General features: G+C 42.3%; 1 protein-coding gene and 1 non-coding gene across 2 annotated transcripts in view; one reads left to right on the forward strand and one right to left on the reverse strand.

Moving 5' to 3' along the window:
• The window catches only part of LOC126297653 (RUN domain-containing protein 1), a 162405-nt gene that overhangs the window by 137102 nt on the left and 8731 nt on the right, over window positions 1–16572 (reverse strand). The gene's annotated exons all lie outside the window — the stretch shown is intronic.
• Trnat-ugu (transfer RNA threonine (anticodon UGU)) lies at window positions 11455–11528 on the forward strand. The gene has a single exon. It is a non-coding gene; the product is annotated as a tRNA-Thr (tRNA).

Below are 16572 nucleotides of genomic sequence, written 5' to 3' on the forward strand. Positions count from 1 at the left end.
TCACAGTGGGAACCAACTATGAACTCTATGGCAGAACATGAACCATTTTTCCATTCTCGGATGTGAAACCCATTAACATAATTAAACACAGTACACAGTTACAAATCTTTAGGTTTGCACATTCAATTACTGCACTATGGCTCCAATACTGCATAAGCAATTTCTGCCAGTGGCTTATTACATATTTGTACTTCAAAAGTAAGGAGACCACTCACTGGAAAGCAGAAGCATTGAGTCATCAACAGGCACACACAAAAAAACAGAGAAAGCTTCCTAGCTTTTGGAGTAAATCCTTTCTCAAGACAGCATATAAAAACACACACACACACACACACACACACACACACACACACACACACACACACACACGAAAACACATACTTGTCTGTGCCTCTATGAAGTGTTACCTGGACACACAATGTTACAAGTGCAGTTCAGCCGGTGGACTAGAGTTGGGTGGGGGTTGTGTTGAGTGGGCTACACAGAGGGAGAGAGCAGCAGGAGGCAGGAAGAAGGGTTGGGGGTGGGTAGTAAGTGGCTTGGAGGGAGACAGCTACTTCGCTGACTAGGAACGCAGGAGAGAGGGTAGCAGGTGCACAGGCTAGGCATATGATGCATAGGTGTTGGAGCTGGTGGGGTGCAGTGTGTGATGAAGGAGATTTGGAGAGGTGAATTGGGAAGGGGCGATAGGAAAGAGAAAGGATAAACTGTTGGATGGAGAGTGACAGGACAGTTGGTTAAAGGAGACTTAGGGATGGATGGGTTGATGGGGTTAAAGAAACCAAACTATGAGGTCATTGGTTCCTCAAAACAATGTGTGTAAAGTCGGGAAGAGTCACCAGAGAGGAAAGACACAAAATCAAATCCTGATGAATGTGAATGTACACAAGAATCGAGGAAACCAAGAGTCAGAAGCAAGTAGAAGGGAGATGTACAAGGGTGAATGCGGGAAAGTTGCCCCACCAAAAAAGCAGCTGGAGGAAATGGGACACATTATATGCTGGAAGACACACCCTCTGCACCCAACTGGTACTTCCACATCATCAATTACCACAAGAAAACTAGCAAAGTGGGCAAGTTGGGCTGCAACGGGCGCCTGGCGCGTAGACCGACACAGCACTGCAACAGTGCCCAATGCTGTGACAGAAGGTGTGCGTCTGAACTGTTCTGCCGAGTATTGTCGCATGATGCCTACCTGAAGAAAACTCCAACAGGACACTCACAAAAAGCAAAACTCTGAGTTAGTATCTCCGCATTAGTGTCTTCAGGTTTAAAACATCATTAGCACAAGGGTGCTTCATTCCAATACGGCCAAATTTGAGAAACTGACATTTGGTCAAAAATTCCTTTGCTTGTTCCAAACGTTTTTGTGTTCAAGGAACTGGGAAATAAATAGGCAACAGTCTGTAGGCAACTGTGGACAGTACTTCTTCCACAATTCTGCTGATGTATTCTGTAGAGATTTGGAAGGAAAATACTAGAGATGGGTAAGATTCTCCTATTGCTAAAAACCTGAAAAAAGGATAATTAAGCTACTACTATGCTCTTATTTTCAATAAGTTTATATTTCATGGCATTTTTACTGATGTTTTCAAGAACATATGGAGAAACATTAGGGACTCATGTTGGAGAAATAGAAGAGAAAGAGTGCTTGGAATAGGATCAAACGTCTCAACGAAACCAAAGACATGGGTTCTGTATGAGACAATACGTAAGTCATATCCATAACACTTCATCTGAGAGAGCCTGAGATGAGACAGAGATACAAGCTCCATTACATGTTTCAGATGGACATACAACTTCATGCAGATAAGTAAAGGTCCTGATCCAAGTCAAGTGACACAAATTTATGTAAGAGGAAGAAGATGGGTGGTTGAGAGCAAGGTGTACCTTCTGCTCATGGGTAAAAAAAAGGACAGACTGAAAGGGAGAAAGCATCCACAGGATTGAATATAAAATATCTAGAGGTGCTTACAAAGAAATATAGAAATTTATTTCTACTGAGCACAGGCAGCACTATGAGAACACCCCACCCCTCTTTTTCAGTTGAGTCAAAGATGCATATGGAATTTAGCAATTAAATGATGTATAAAAAACGAAAACCGAAAAATTTAAGATTATGTCAGAGCAGCTTGATATTATTTGAGACTGGTGATCTTAGGGCATGATGTATTTCATGATGTAACACTGGCTGATAGTGTGAAGACTACTCAAGAAGTCACTGCTGATTAAGAACATCTCACCGGTGCAAGAACAAATGTGGTTGAGAGCTCAAATGATGGCCACTGATTCTGCAGTGAACTCACTGCATCTGCTCAGCAAGGAGTGCAGTTCTTTGCATCCTGTATGTGTGCAGGCAACACCAGTTTGTCCGTCGACCATAAAACCATCAGTGTATAATGCTCCTGAACCTGGAAATACATCAAGGATGGCCAGGAACAGGCAGCAAAAGACCATGGGATCAGCTGAGGATAGATGGAGATGGATGCAAGTACAGGGTACACACCATGGGAGCATACACAATTGCTAGCTAATAAGAGGCAACAGTAAGCAGACTGTGGCTGCAATCCCAGCCCTAAGTCTCTGTTGTGGGAAGTAAAGCTCCCTAACAGAAAAAAGGACATGGTAGTTCAGATGCTCAGGGGAGCAGCGAATTGCATCACACAGGTGAGCAACAGTTGTGGTTGTCTCCTTTGTATCGAGGGGGGGGGGGGCACTAGCCCCTGCAATTAGGCTGTAGGCTTGTCCAAACGGCACCTGTTGCAAGTCAGATCCCACAATAGTCTACCGGGTTCAGCATCCACAAGGCTACACATGATGCTGAGCTACATGCCAGACTCCCATAATCAAGATGGGACACTGTCAGAGCTTTGCAAAGCCACAAGACTGCAGAGCAGTCTGCACCCCAGCTGGTGGATGCAGCAAAGAGTATTAAGGTGTGACCAGCATGTTCACTAAAGATGGTGAAGATGGAGAAGCCACATGAACCAGGCATCAAAGATCAGTCCCAAAAAGTGATAAGACTCCACCACGTTCAGCAACTGGTTGTTGAGGAAGAACTCTGGGTGTGGATGGACAGTACGACAGTGACAAAAGTGCATGAAACATGTCTTGGCAGCTGAAAACCAGGAGCCCAGATCTCCAGCCTCTGTATGGCACCCTGCAGTCAGCATTCAGCAACATGCACAGCTGAAGAGCAATAGTAAACACAAATATTGATGGCATACAAGTAGAGTAACATTGTAGACCCACAGCTGCAGCCATACCATTGATAGCTACTAGACAAAGAGGTACACTCAGTTCAGAGTCCTAAAGGATCCCATTTTCTTGTGTAAGTGGGGTACTGTGAGAAGCACCAACTTGAGTGTGGAATGTACAGTGTGATAAAAAGTTCCAGATAAAAATCGGGAGCGGGCCATGCAGACCCCACAATATGATAGTACCATGTGGTGTCATAAGCTTGTTTGCAAGTCCCTCACTCCAGATACATTTGAAAATGGCAAGGATATGATACTGACAGTCTGTTCATTAGCGTTTGAGCATTTGGCTGTGGATGTGGTCTGGCACTGGAGCCATGTCGGGACAAAGGACTAAGTGCTGAGGAGCTCCCACTCATTGAATGGGGCATTATACAGCTCCAGGTGACATGCAATGAAAGGTAAGTCAATTCTGTCCACGAAATGCAGACTGATAGTTCTCAGATACACAGGCTCAGGTACAATGCAAAGCAGAATGTTTGGTAACAGTGCCTGCGTCAGTGCAGACAACATCTTTCAGAGATATACCCGGGATTCCTGTGAAGGACTGGTGTCTATACATGTGTTGAATTTCTGACCAAACCTGTGAAGATCCAATGGTAGTAACATACCACTCCCAGCATTCTTGTTTCTGTCATTTTATTAGGTGGTGGTCCTGGGCATGGCTGTAAGTGGAAAGACAAATGGCCATATAAGACCCATATGCCACACTGAAGTGTGTGAGAACACCAATATTCAAAAGGCAAAGATTGAACCTCTGCAAGCAAGTTTTCTGCAGCTTTATCGCAGCCATTGGTCATAGCTCCATGCCGAAAAGGGTTGTGGGCACTTAAGTCACCCAATATCAGGAAGGGTGGGGGATGAGGAAACATACAGACAACACATTCCAGAACACATCAGCATTGGGAGGCAGAAACACATTACAGACGGTACATTCCAGAGACGTCCTCACACGAACAGCCACGTCTCCAAAGTCATATTGAAAGGCACATGTTCACAGCAGACACAGTCTGTAACATACATTCAAACACCACTCAACATTCTTTTGCAGTCAGTGTGATTCTTGAAATAGCCATGTTACCCTCAGAGGGTAGGGGTCCACATTGCTAGGAATCAAATTTCCTGGGGAGTGATGCAAAAAGCAGGGGAAATACATAAGAGACACCATAGTTCAGCCAGGTGGCAGAAAAACTTCTACAATTCCGCTGGAAAATTATGCTATCACAATCCTGTGGTGGCATGTACGGACCAAGGAGGGAGGTCATGCCTCAGGTTCGCCTGCTGCCAGTGGCTGTGAGGATACTGCATCAATACACATTGATTCCAAATCAAGGAGAGTGTGAGTGTGTGTGTGTAGAAGTGGAATTTGGGGAGTCCGGTAGTACGGAGGCCATTGGAATCTCCCTCTCCGTGGAGGCCTTCTTCTTGTCCTCCTTTTCCTTATACAATTTCAATATCTGGGAGAGCTTGTCCGTCCAATATTCTAAGACAGAGGAGGAACAGGAAGTCCTACGACCCACAACCTGTGGCTCCTTCTACCACTGGCTGACATCTGCTTGCAGATCAGCAGTTTCCTGGGAAGGAAGTGACCTGAAAGACGCTTTCCTGGTAAGAAATGCTACAGGAGGGTGTTGTTCCTCTGTCCAGGTATTGGGGACTGAGGTCGCTGGCAGGTGGGGCATTGACACTCCCAAATGGGGTGTGGGGGAAGAAATAGGAGGAAGGCCCCCAGTCACCAGGGGAGTGGGTGTAGTCGAGCAGCCCCAAGGGCCCGACACAGAGGGCAATGGAACAGTCACTAGAGAGGATGACATCATCGTATGATGAAAGCTTGAACTGGAAGAAGGGTACTACTGGAGCTTCTCAAACAATTAAGTCCAGCTACTTTTGCTCTGGATATAATCGTCAATCTTGGTAACAAACAAGCCAACCTCCTGTCAAATTTTGCATATTTCCACTCACTACTGTCTTACGGAATAATATTCTGGCATAACTCACCACTTATAAACAAAATATTGTAGCATAAAACCAAGCAGAAAGAATAATTTGTGTTCACCCAAGAATTTCATGTAGGTATTTCATGAAGGAGCTAGGCAGTTTAACTGTACCCCACAATACAAATATTCACTAACAAAATTAATCATAAATAATCCATCACAATTTGAGAAGAACATACCTACAAAACCAGAGGGAAAAAAATGATCTTCATTACCCATTACTAATGCAGTCTAAGAAAGGTGTTCAATACGAAGCAACAAAAATCTTTAATCATGTTCACAATAACATAACATTTCTGAAAGGTTGCAAAGCATATTTTAAATCTACCCTAAAATCATTTCGGCTGGACAACTCCTTAACACCTGTTTAAGAACTGGTATCCTGTAAAAACTGTTTTCAAGCGCAGTTGCATGAGGAGGACTAGACAAAAACATGTACAATAATGTTAACACTAATCATGTATACAGCACCTGTAAACTGACTTGTTCCACATCAATTTCAAATGATCTATGGAACATTTAACTAATTAACTATAGGGATCAACTAGAACATTGTGTAGGCTGAGTAGGTAATGGAACACCACTTTAAGAGGGGTGTGAAGGATCTTGGATAGGATGTCCCTTGTTTCAGGGCACAATGATATATAATCAGACTGTGCAAAGGATATGGTTCAGTTGTTCCAGCTGAGCGTGATCCTGCGTGACTAGGGAGGTGCTACTGTGCAGTAGATCATTGGGGGTGGTGGGAGGTGTAGTGGATGGGAAAGAAGGTGTTGAGGTTGTGAAGGAATGAGGATAGGGTGCCTTCACCCTGAGTTCAGATTGTGAAGATCTCATCAGTGAACCTGAAACAGATGGGAGGTTCAAGGTTTTGGCAGGCTAGGAATATTTCCTCTATATGTTCCATAAAAAGGTCGGTATAGCAGGGTGCCTTGTAGATGCCCATGCCTGCGCCAGGCAACACATTCTTTACTCTCTGAACCATCCTGTCCTCAATCTCCACCAATCAACTGTATCCATACCCTCCAACCAAAAGCTTTCCCTTCCTTTGTCTTATCACTACCTCCTAATTCACCTTTTAATGTCAACTTCATCATGTGCTGCTCCTCATCGGCTCCAACACCGTTGCATCACATGGCTAGCCCATGCACCTGACACCCCTCCATCTTACATTCCTAACCAGCAAACTGGCTGTATCCCTCCAAGACACTAGCTACCCACTCCAGCTCCTCCCTCATGCCTCCTACTCCTCTTCTCACCCTTTACCCACTCCACCTGACATAACACCAACCCCACCCAAGTTCACCTGCTGAATTGCACTCCTGACATTGTGTGTCCAGGAGACACTATGCAGGAGCAAAGGAATTTGTGCACACGCGTGTGCGTGTGTGTTCCTCTTAAATATTTTTTCATTTAGATTATAGTTCATATTTTCCATTTCACTGAGATATATCTATGTCAGCTAGAATATTATGATCACATACTCAATGTGGGGATGTCCTTGACTATTTCATGTTGTGGACACACAATGCAATATGAAAGGGATGAGGATACACAACAGCAATTAGAACAATCTGGTGCCTCAAGAATGGGAAAACCTACTGATCTGATAGTACAAGGTGATTATAATTAAACTTTCACACTTGAGCTAATGTAGTTGGAAAACTATTTACCACACGAGTATCCAAACTTTACAGGAATTACGTTCAGATTGTGCGCTGCAGGATTTGCATTGTTAGTAGTGTTATAATGACTTGTCATTAGGCATTGGTACTAGTACAGCAACGTAGGGTTGAAAAACAAGCATCAGTGTGCATTATACTTGCACACAGTCAATATGGGCCTGGACAAAGTGAGCAACACATTACATGTACGGCTGTTTCATCAATAGTGCTGTTGCTCTTCATGAGTAGTGACACATTAAAGGAATATGGAGAGATCCTCTTCCCGCACTGTGGTTGAAACACAGGATTTGCAAGCTCAAACTAAGTGGTGATTTGGGATTGCTTCTGGAAGATGCCAGCAGCCAATTGCATCACAGATTATTGAAGAAATTACTGTTGCCATGGCTGAGAATGCCTGATGGAAACGTGCGATCTTCAAGCAGTGCACGGACTGTGTTACAATAACTGAACATTCTGTGGTTCATGAATGTGCCGCAAACAATTGCTATGCAATATCTCTAGTTCAGTTCCAGGCTGTGATGGATGCAGATGGTCATCACACTGAGCAACGTTTGAAGTCCAGAATGTAAACATGGTATGCAATTAACAAATATTACTCTCTCACATTGATTTTTAAAAATGTGTCTTTCAAAGGTATTCATTATTTCTCTTCGACAAGTCCTTACAAATGTTTACACAAAGTTTCAGACTCCTACGATGACTCGTTTTTCTTGGGGATCCTCTCAAGTAGTAAAAGTTTAATTATACACCCCCCCCCCCCCATACACAATGAAGAAGGATGACCACATAACATGTGCTCGCTGTGGTGAACAACATGTCACAAACTGGAATGACTCCAACGCCTTCTTGGGACGCAGTTGCATTAGTGAGGTGATTGCAGTGACAGATGCCGATGACAGGAATGACAAGAACAGCAAGCACAGTTGGGAACTGGAAGGCCAAATTGCAAAACTTACTGCTGCAGTGATGTTAAGACACACTCACAACTATTTGCTATCCTCCTGGAGATGATGATGGCACTATGTTTGTGTCACAAAAAAGGTGGCAAGACAAGCAGTTCCTTATTCACCTGGAAAATTCCCCCCCCCCCCCCCCCCCTGCCCCTCATTTTTAATAAACATGCAGTCACAATAGAATTACAGTGCCTATATCAACTAGATGAACAGTTCACATATGGACTCAAACAGCCCAACTTCCTGCCTAAGCAGGGAAAACAGTAAATAACTGTGTGTAGTACTGACTTCTCACAGATACTTTGATTTTTTTTCTTTCCTTCTTCCAGCCTAGTAATGACCGTTCATGAGTTGTAACTGATCATGTATAAAGACTGCTCAGATAGGACGGATTTTAATTTTCGTAAGAAAACATTTATCTTAATTATAATTATCGACATCTATTGAACATGGTATATACAGGGCGGTTATAATGAAAGTGCAGATACTCACGGAATTTCAATGTAGGCCATAATTATCGTATGGAAGTGAAACTCAGTAGATATGATAATGCGTTTATTGCTGAACTGATTTATCCTGGAAAAAAATAGTTCCGAATTTGTCCACCACGTGCAAATCTGTCTCAGTACAGAATCTCATAAACACCTCTGGTGCTCATATTGAACAAATTGTGTAAGCAGTGGTTAATAATAAAATCAACATTATACTTTGCTCACCTGTCTGACATTTTCTGCCCACATCCCAAACCTATTTCATTACAAATGGAAACATTTCTACATGTCTTTTTGTATCCACAGCACCAGATTTGCATCTGGTGGCCAAAATTCTAACTAATATTTTCCAGTGTAAATTGATTTCACATTAGAATATATACCAATTTTCACTCCCATATGGTAATTAAATTTCTACTGGACCTCTGAAAATAGCTGCACTTTAATTATAACCATATATGAATATGGTTCTCCCGCATAAACCATGGACCTTGCGTTGGTGGGGAGGCTTGCGTGCCTCAATGATACAGATAACAGTACTGTAGGTGCAACCACAACAGAGGGGTATCTGTTGAGAGGCCAGACTAATGTGTGGTTCCTGAAGAGGGGCAGCAGCCTTTTCAGTAGTTGCAGGGGCAACAGTCTGGATGATTGACTGATCTGGCCTTGTAACACTAACCAAAATGCATTCCTGCTCTGGTACTGCAAACGGCTGAAAGCAAGGGGAAACTACAGCCGTAATTTTTCCCGAGGGCATGCAGCTTTACTGTATGGATAAATGATGATGGCGACCTCTTGGGTAAAATATTCCGGAGGTAAAATAGTCCCCCATTCGGATCTCCGGGCGGGGACTACGTCGTTATCAGGAGAAGGAAAACTGGTGTTCTACGGATCGTAGCATGGAATGTCAGATCCCTTAATCGGGCAGGTAGGTTAGAAAATATAAAAAGGGAAATGGATAGGTTAAAGTTAGATATAGAGGGAATTAGTGAAGTTCGGTGGCAGGAGGAACAAGACTTCTGGTCAGGTGAGTACAGGGTTATAAATACAAACGCAAATAGGGGTAATGCAGGAGTAGTTTTAATAATGAATAAAAAAATAGGAGTGCGGGTAAGCTACTACAGACAGCATAGTGAACGTATTATAGTGGCCAAGATAGACACGAAGCCCATGCCTACTACAGTAGTACAAGTTTATATGCCAACAAGCTCTGCAGATGATGAAGAAATTGAAGAAATGTATGATGAGATAAAAGAAATTATTCAGGTAGTGAAAGGAGACGAAAATTTAATAGTCATGGGTGACTGGAATTCAACAGTAGGAAAAGGGAGAGAAGGAAACATAGTAGGTGAATATGGATTGGGGGGAAGAAATGAAAGAGGAAGCCGCCTGGTACAATTTTGCACAGAGCACAACTTAATCATAGCTAACACTTGGTTCAAGAATCATAAAAGAAGGTTGTATACATTGAAGAAGCCTGGAGATACTGACAGATTATATAATGGTAAGACAGAGATTTAGGAACCAAGTATTAAACTGTAAGACATTTCCAGGGGCAGATGTGGACTCTGACCACAATCCATTGGTTATGAACTGTAGATTAAAACTGAAGAAACTCCAAAAAGGTGGGAATTTAAGGAGATGGGACCTGAAAACAAAAGAAAAATTCGGAGTAGGTATTAAAATCCATGGAGTAGAAATAAAAACTTTGAGGTTTGCCGATGACATTGTAATTCTGTCAGAGACAGCAAAGGACTTGGAAGAGCAGTTGAACGGAATAGACAGTGTCTTGAAAGGAGGGTATAAGATGAACATTAACAAAAGTAAAACGAGGATAATGGAATGTAGTTGAATTAAATCGAGTGATGCCGAGGGAATTAGATTAGGAAATGACACACTTAAAGTAGTAAAGGAGTTTTTCTATTTGGGGAGCAGAAAACTGATGGTGGTTGAAGTAGAGAGGATATAAAATGTAGGCTGGCAATGGCAAGGAAAGTGTTTCTTAAGAAGAGAAATTTGTTAACATCGAGTATTGATTTAAGTGTCAGGAAGTCGTTTCGGAAAGTATTTGTATGGTGTGTAGCCATGTACGGAAGTGCAACGTGGACGATAAATAGCTTAGACAAGAAGAGAACAGAAGCTTTCGAAATGTGGTGCTACAGAAGAATGGTGAAGATTAGATGGGTTGATCACATAAATAATGAGGAGGTATTGAATAGAATTGGGGAGAAGAGAAGTTTGTGGCACAACTTGACTAGAAGAAGGGATCGGTTGGTAGGTCATGTTCTGAGACATTGGGGGATCACCAATTTAGTATTGGAGGGTAAAAATCGTATAGGGAGACCAAGAGATGAATACACAAAGCAGATTCAGGATGTAGGTTGCAGTAGGTACTGGGAGATGAAGAAGCTTGCACAGGATAGAGTAGCATGGAGAGCTGCATCAAACCAGTGTCAGGACTGAAGACCACAACAACAATGAATATGGTGTCTGTTTTTTCGGACATGTGCGAAAGAACAGACCCCACTGATGACCTGCAGCCGTCTAGAATGAAATTAGAATTATATTAATACCTTCAGCTGCTAACGGGGATAGGTGAAAATGTGTGCCCCAACCGGGACTGGAACCCGGGATCTCCTGCTTACACGTCAGACGCTCTATTCATTTGAGCCACTGAGGGCACAAAGGATAGCGCGATTGCAGGGACTATCTTGTGCACGCCTCCTGTGAGACCCACATTCTCACCTTGTATGCCCATGCACTACATTCGTAATGTCCCACTCCAACACACTCATTACTCGTGGAAGACTTGGAAAGAATGTCTTCCACGAGTAAACACCATATCCATATAAGTATATAGTTCTGGCAACACCGGCCATGACTACCTCCTTCTGTGCGGATGCACACATATTCTCTGAACTCTTACGGTACTTGGTAGGAATGTCCTCCACGAGTAATGAGTGTGTTGGGGTGGGACACTATGAATGTAGTTTGTGGACATACAATGTGAGAATGTGGGTCTCAGAGGAGGCATGCGCGAGATAGTCCCTGCAGTCACGCTATCCTCTTTTACCTCGGTGGCTCAGATGGATAGAGCGTCTGCCATGTAAGCAGGAGATCCCGGGTTCGATTCTCGGTCGAGGCACACATTTTCACCTGGCCCCATTCATATATATCAAGGCCCGTTAGCAGCTGAAGGTATTAATATAATTCTAATTTAATTATAACCATATGGTATGTAACTTTGTATGAAGTGACACTGGCCTAAGTCTGTAATTTTTTTTGAGTTTTCTGAATTAACCTTAGTGAAAAATGTTACACAATTTCCCCAACTAAAAAGGAAAAAGATCTTAAGGCAGTGATTACCTTGAAATACCTCAGCCACTAGCCACAAACCAACTGAATCTACAGCGCTTTTGTGTAATCCCTGCTCAGCTATGGATATGCTGTTTATATCCAACCAGGCTATCGCATATGATAAAATGCTGGTTATGAGTGTCAAAGTGGCATGGAATTTTAATGTCAAGCCAAGACAGCATCATGAAATAATCTGATGTGCAGTAAGGTGTTAATGCATTGTTCTGTCCTTGTGTGACAGTTACTTCCATAATTCACTCTAACAGCGGGGGAACAAGTATATATTCAATGAACAATGCTATAGCAGTTCTGCACATCTTATCGTTTGATGATAAAGTCTCAGTTTGACATCTAAGCATTGTACTACTTCAACATACACATCCAATGTGATATATGACAATCTTTCCATCAACACATTTGCTAAAGAAAGACCTCAGTCTCACGTGTGTTAACCGTTAACACTGTTCACGATGAGGATTTCAAGTGACAACAGGGACACATGACATCATCTCCACATTTGTCCTCTGTGACGGGTGAAATGCCACCTGTCATTTGGTGCTGAATCCTCATCCAGTGTCCCATAAAGACTATTGATCACCAACATTCAGTGTTGTTTCTAATCCTCCAACAGAGAAAAACTTCAGAAATTCAGCAATGAGGCCCTCACAAACCACTCTAACAGCAACCCAAAGGAACTTGGTGTAGACTAAACCACAATCCTTAGCCAAGAGCTGAGAGGTCATCAGAGAGAGAGAGAGAGAGAGAGAGAGAGAGAGAGAGAGAGAGCGCATGCTGACAAGTGCACAGAAATAATTTTTGCTGAGGATACGTTTAGTTATTTACACATTTCATGAAAAGAAAGGAAATCAGGGTTTAGCGTCCCACTGACAAGAGTTAATTTGAGAGGGAACAAACGTTTGAATATGAGAAAGTTAGGAAGGCAAATTGGCGATGTCCTTTGCATCCTGGCTTCATCATTACTCAATTTGGATGGCCAGATAGAATTAAAACCTGATTTTCCCATATGAAAGAAAGCCTTACACACTATGACAGCTTGCTGTGTTCTGAACAACAAATTGTATCATGTAAAATATGTCAATTCAATAAAAATTGTTTGTGTATGATAAAAATATGTACTTAAATGATTATAAGCATTGCATCTCCATCTGCTATACAAAGCGCATTACAATTGTCTCTGTCCTAGATACACAGAAAAGTAGTTGTTGTTGTAGTCTTCAGTCCTGAGACTGGTTTGATGCAACTCTCCATGCTACTCTATACTGTGCAAGTTCCTTCATCTCCCAGAAACTACTGCAACCGACATCCTTCTGAATCTGCTTAGTGTATTCATCTCTTGGTCTCCCTCTACAATTTTTACCCTCCACGCTGCCCTCCAATACTAAATTGGTGATCCCTTGATGCCTCAGAACATGTCCTACCAACCGATCCCTTCTTCTAGTCAAGTTGTACCATAAATTTCTCTTCTCCCCAATCCTATTCAATACATCCTCATTAGTTATGTGATCAACCCATCTAATCTTCACCATTCTACTGTAGCACCACATTTCAAAAGCTTCTATTCTCTTCTTGTCCAAACTATTTATCGTCCACATTTCACTTCCATACATGGCTACACACCATACAAATACTTTCAGAAATGACTTCCTGACACTTAAATCTATACTCGATGTCAACAAATTTCTCTTCTTCAGAAACGCTTTCCTTGCCATTGCCAGTCTACATTTTATATCATCTCTACTTCGACCATCATCAGTTTTTTGCTCCCCAAATAGCAAAACTCCTTTACTACTTTAAGTGTGTCATTTCCTAATCTAATTCCCTCAGCACCACCCGACTTAATTCGACTACATTCCATTATCCTCGTTTTGCTTTTGTTAATGTTCATCTTATACCCTCCTTTCAAGACACTGCTCTTCCAAGTCCTTTGCTGTCTCTGACAGAATTACAATGTCATCGGCAAACATCAAAGTTTTTATTTCTTCTCCTTGGATTTTAATACCTACTCCGAATTTTTCTTTTGTTTCCTTTATTGCTTGCTCAATATACAGATTGAATAACAACGAGGAGAGGCTGCATACCTGTCTCACTCCCTTCCCAACCACTGCTTCCCTTTCATGTCCCTCGACTCTTATAACTGCCACAAATTGTAAATAGCCTTTTGCTCCCTGTATTTTACCCCTGCTACCTTCATAATTTGAAAGAGAGTATTCCAGTCAACATTGTCAAAAGCTTTCTCTAAGTCTACAAATGCTAGAAACGTAGGTTTGCCTTTCCTTAATCTAGCTTCTAAGATAAGTCGTACGGTCAGTATTGTCTCACGTGTTCCAATATTTCTACGGAATCCAAACTGATCTTCCCAGAGGTCGGCTTCTACTAGTTTTTCCATTCGTCTGTAAAGAATTCGCGTTAGTATTTTGCAGCCGTGACTTATTAAACTGATAGTTCGGTAATTTTCACATCAGTCAACACCTGCTTTCTTTGGGATTGGAATTATTACATTCTTCTTGAAGTCTGAGGGTATTTCGCCTGTCTCGAACATCTTGCTCACCAGATGGTAGAGTTTTGTCAGGACTGGTTCTCCCAAGGCCGTCAGCAGTTCTAAAGGAATGTTGTCTACTCCCGGGGCCTTGTTTCGACTCAGGCCTTTCAGTGCTCTGTCAAACTCTTCACGCAGTATCGTGTCTCCCATTTCGTCTTCATGTACATCCTCTTCCATTTCCATAATATTGTCCTCAAGTATGTCGCCATTGTATAGACCCGCTATATACTCCTTCCACCTTTCTGCTTTCCCTTCTTTGCTTAGAACTGGGTTTCCATCTGAGCTCTTGATATCCATACAAGTGGTTCTCTTATCTCCAAAGGTCTCTTTAATTTTCCTGTAGGCAGTATCTATCTTACCCCTAGTGAGATAAGCCTCTACATCCCTACATTTGTCTTCTAGCCATCCCTGCTTAGCCATTTTGCACTTCCTGTCGATCTCATTCTTGAGACGTTTGTATTCCTTTTTGCCTGCTTCACTTACTGCATTTCTGTATTTTATCCTTTCATCAATTAAATTCAATATTTCTTCTGTTACCCAAGGTTCTCTACTAGCTCTCGTCTTTGTACCTACTTGATCCTCTGCTGCCTTCACTACTTCATCCCTCAAAGCTACCCATTCTTCTTCTGCTGCATTTCTTTCCCCCATGCCTGTCAATTGTTCCCTTATGCTCTCCTTGAAACTCTGTACAACCTCTGGTTCTTTCAGTTAATCCAGGTCCCATCTCCTCAAATTCCCACCTTTTTGCAGTTTCTTCAGTTTTAATCTACAGTTCATAACCAATGGATTGTGGTCAGAGTCCACATCTGCCCCTGGAAATGTCTTACAGTTTAATACTTGGTTCCTAAATCTCTGTCTTACCATTATATAATCTGTCAGTATCTCCAGGCTTCTTCAATGTATACAACCTTCTTTTATGATTCTTGAACCAAGTGTTAGCTATGATTAAGTTGTGCTCTGTGCAAAATTGTACCAGGCGGCTTCCTCTTTCATTTCTTCCCCCCAATCCATATTCACCTACTATGTTTCCTTCTCTCCCTTTTCCTACTGTTGAATTCCAGTCACCCATGACTATTAAATTTTCATCTCCTTTCACTACCTGAATAATTTCTTTTATCTCATCATACATTTCTTCAATTTCTTCATCATCTGCAGAGCTTGTTGGCATATAAACTTGTACTACTGTAGTAGGCATGGGCTTCGTGTCTATCTTGGCCACTATAATACGTTCACAATACTGTCTGTAGTAGCTTACCCGCACTCCTATTTTTTTATTCATTATTAAAACTACTCCTGCATTACCCCTATTTGCGTTTGTATTTATAACCCTGTACTCACCTGACCAGAAGTCTTGTTCCTCCTGCCACCGAACTTCACTAATTCCCTCTATATCTAACTTTAACCTATCCATTTCCCTTTTTATATTTTCTAACCTACCTGCCCGATTAAGGGATCTGACATTCCATGCTACGATCTGTAGAACACCAGTTTTCTTTCTCCTGATAACGACGTAGTCCCCGCCCGGAGATCCGAATGGGGGACTATTTTACCTCCGGAATATTTTACCCAAGAGGTCGCCATCATCATTTATCCATACAGTAAAGCTGCATGCCCTCGGGAAAAATTACGGCTGTAGTTTCCCCTTGCTTTCAGCCGTTTGCAGTACCAGAGCAGGAATGCATTTTGGTTAGTGTTACAAGGCCAGATCAGTCAATCATCCAGACTGTTGCCCCTGCAACTACTGAAAAGGCTGCTGCCCCTCTTCAGGAACCACTCATTAGTCTGGTCTCTCAACAGATACCCCTCCGTTGTGGTTGCACCTATGGTACGGCTATCTGTATCGCTGAGGCACGCAAGCCTCCCCACCAAAGGAAAGATTCATGGATCATGGGGGGACAGAAAAGTTATCAGCATTTTAAATCTGAATATGACAATATGCCACTTGGAGCACCTCATAATTCACAAGCAGATTCCAATAGGGAGTAACTATGTTATAGCTCCCTACTCTTCAAAGAAAGTATTTCAAAAAACTCGGGCCTGAACTATCATCATCAGTCAGAGGCAAATATCCTACACCTAAGTCTCAGTATGTTCGCTCAGTACAATACAGTATTGTGAACAGAACAGTGCCACAAAGCTTCAATTTACTGAAAGAAAGTCTTGTTGAAGATGCCAATAGTTGCTATGATGAAGCACTTTACTTTGCTAGCAGTTTTGATCATGACCATTCAACTTCTGATGTCACAGATGAATCTGTGTCACATGCCTCAGG

This window comes from Schistocerca gregaria, chromosome X, assembly GCF_023897955.1.
Source record: "Schistocerca gregaria isolate iqSchGreg1 chromosome X, iqSchGreg1.2, whole genome shotgun sequence".
Classification (NCBI taxonomy): Eukaryota; Metazoa; Arthropoda; class Insecta; order Orthoptera; family Acrididae; genus Schistocerca; species Schistocerca gregaria.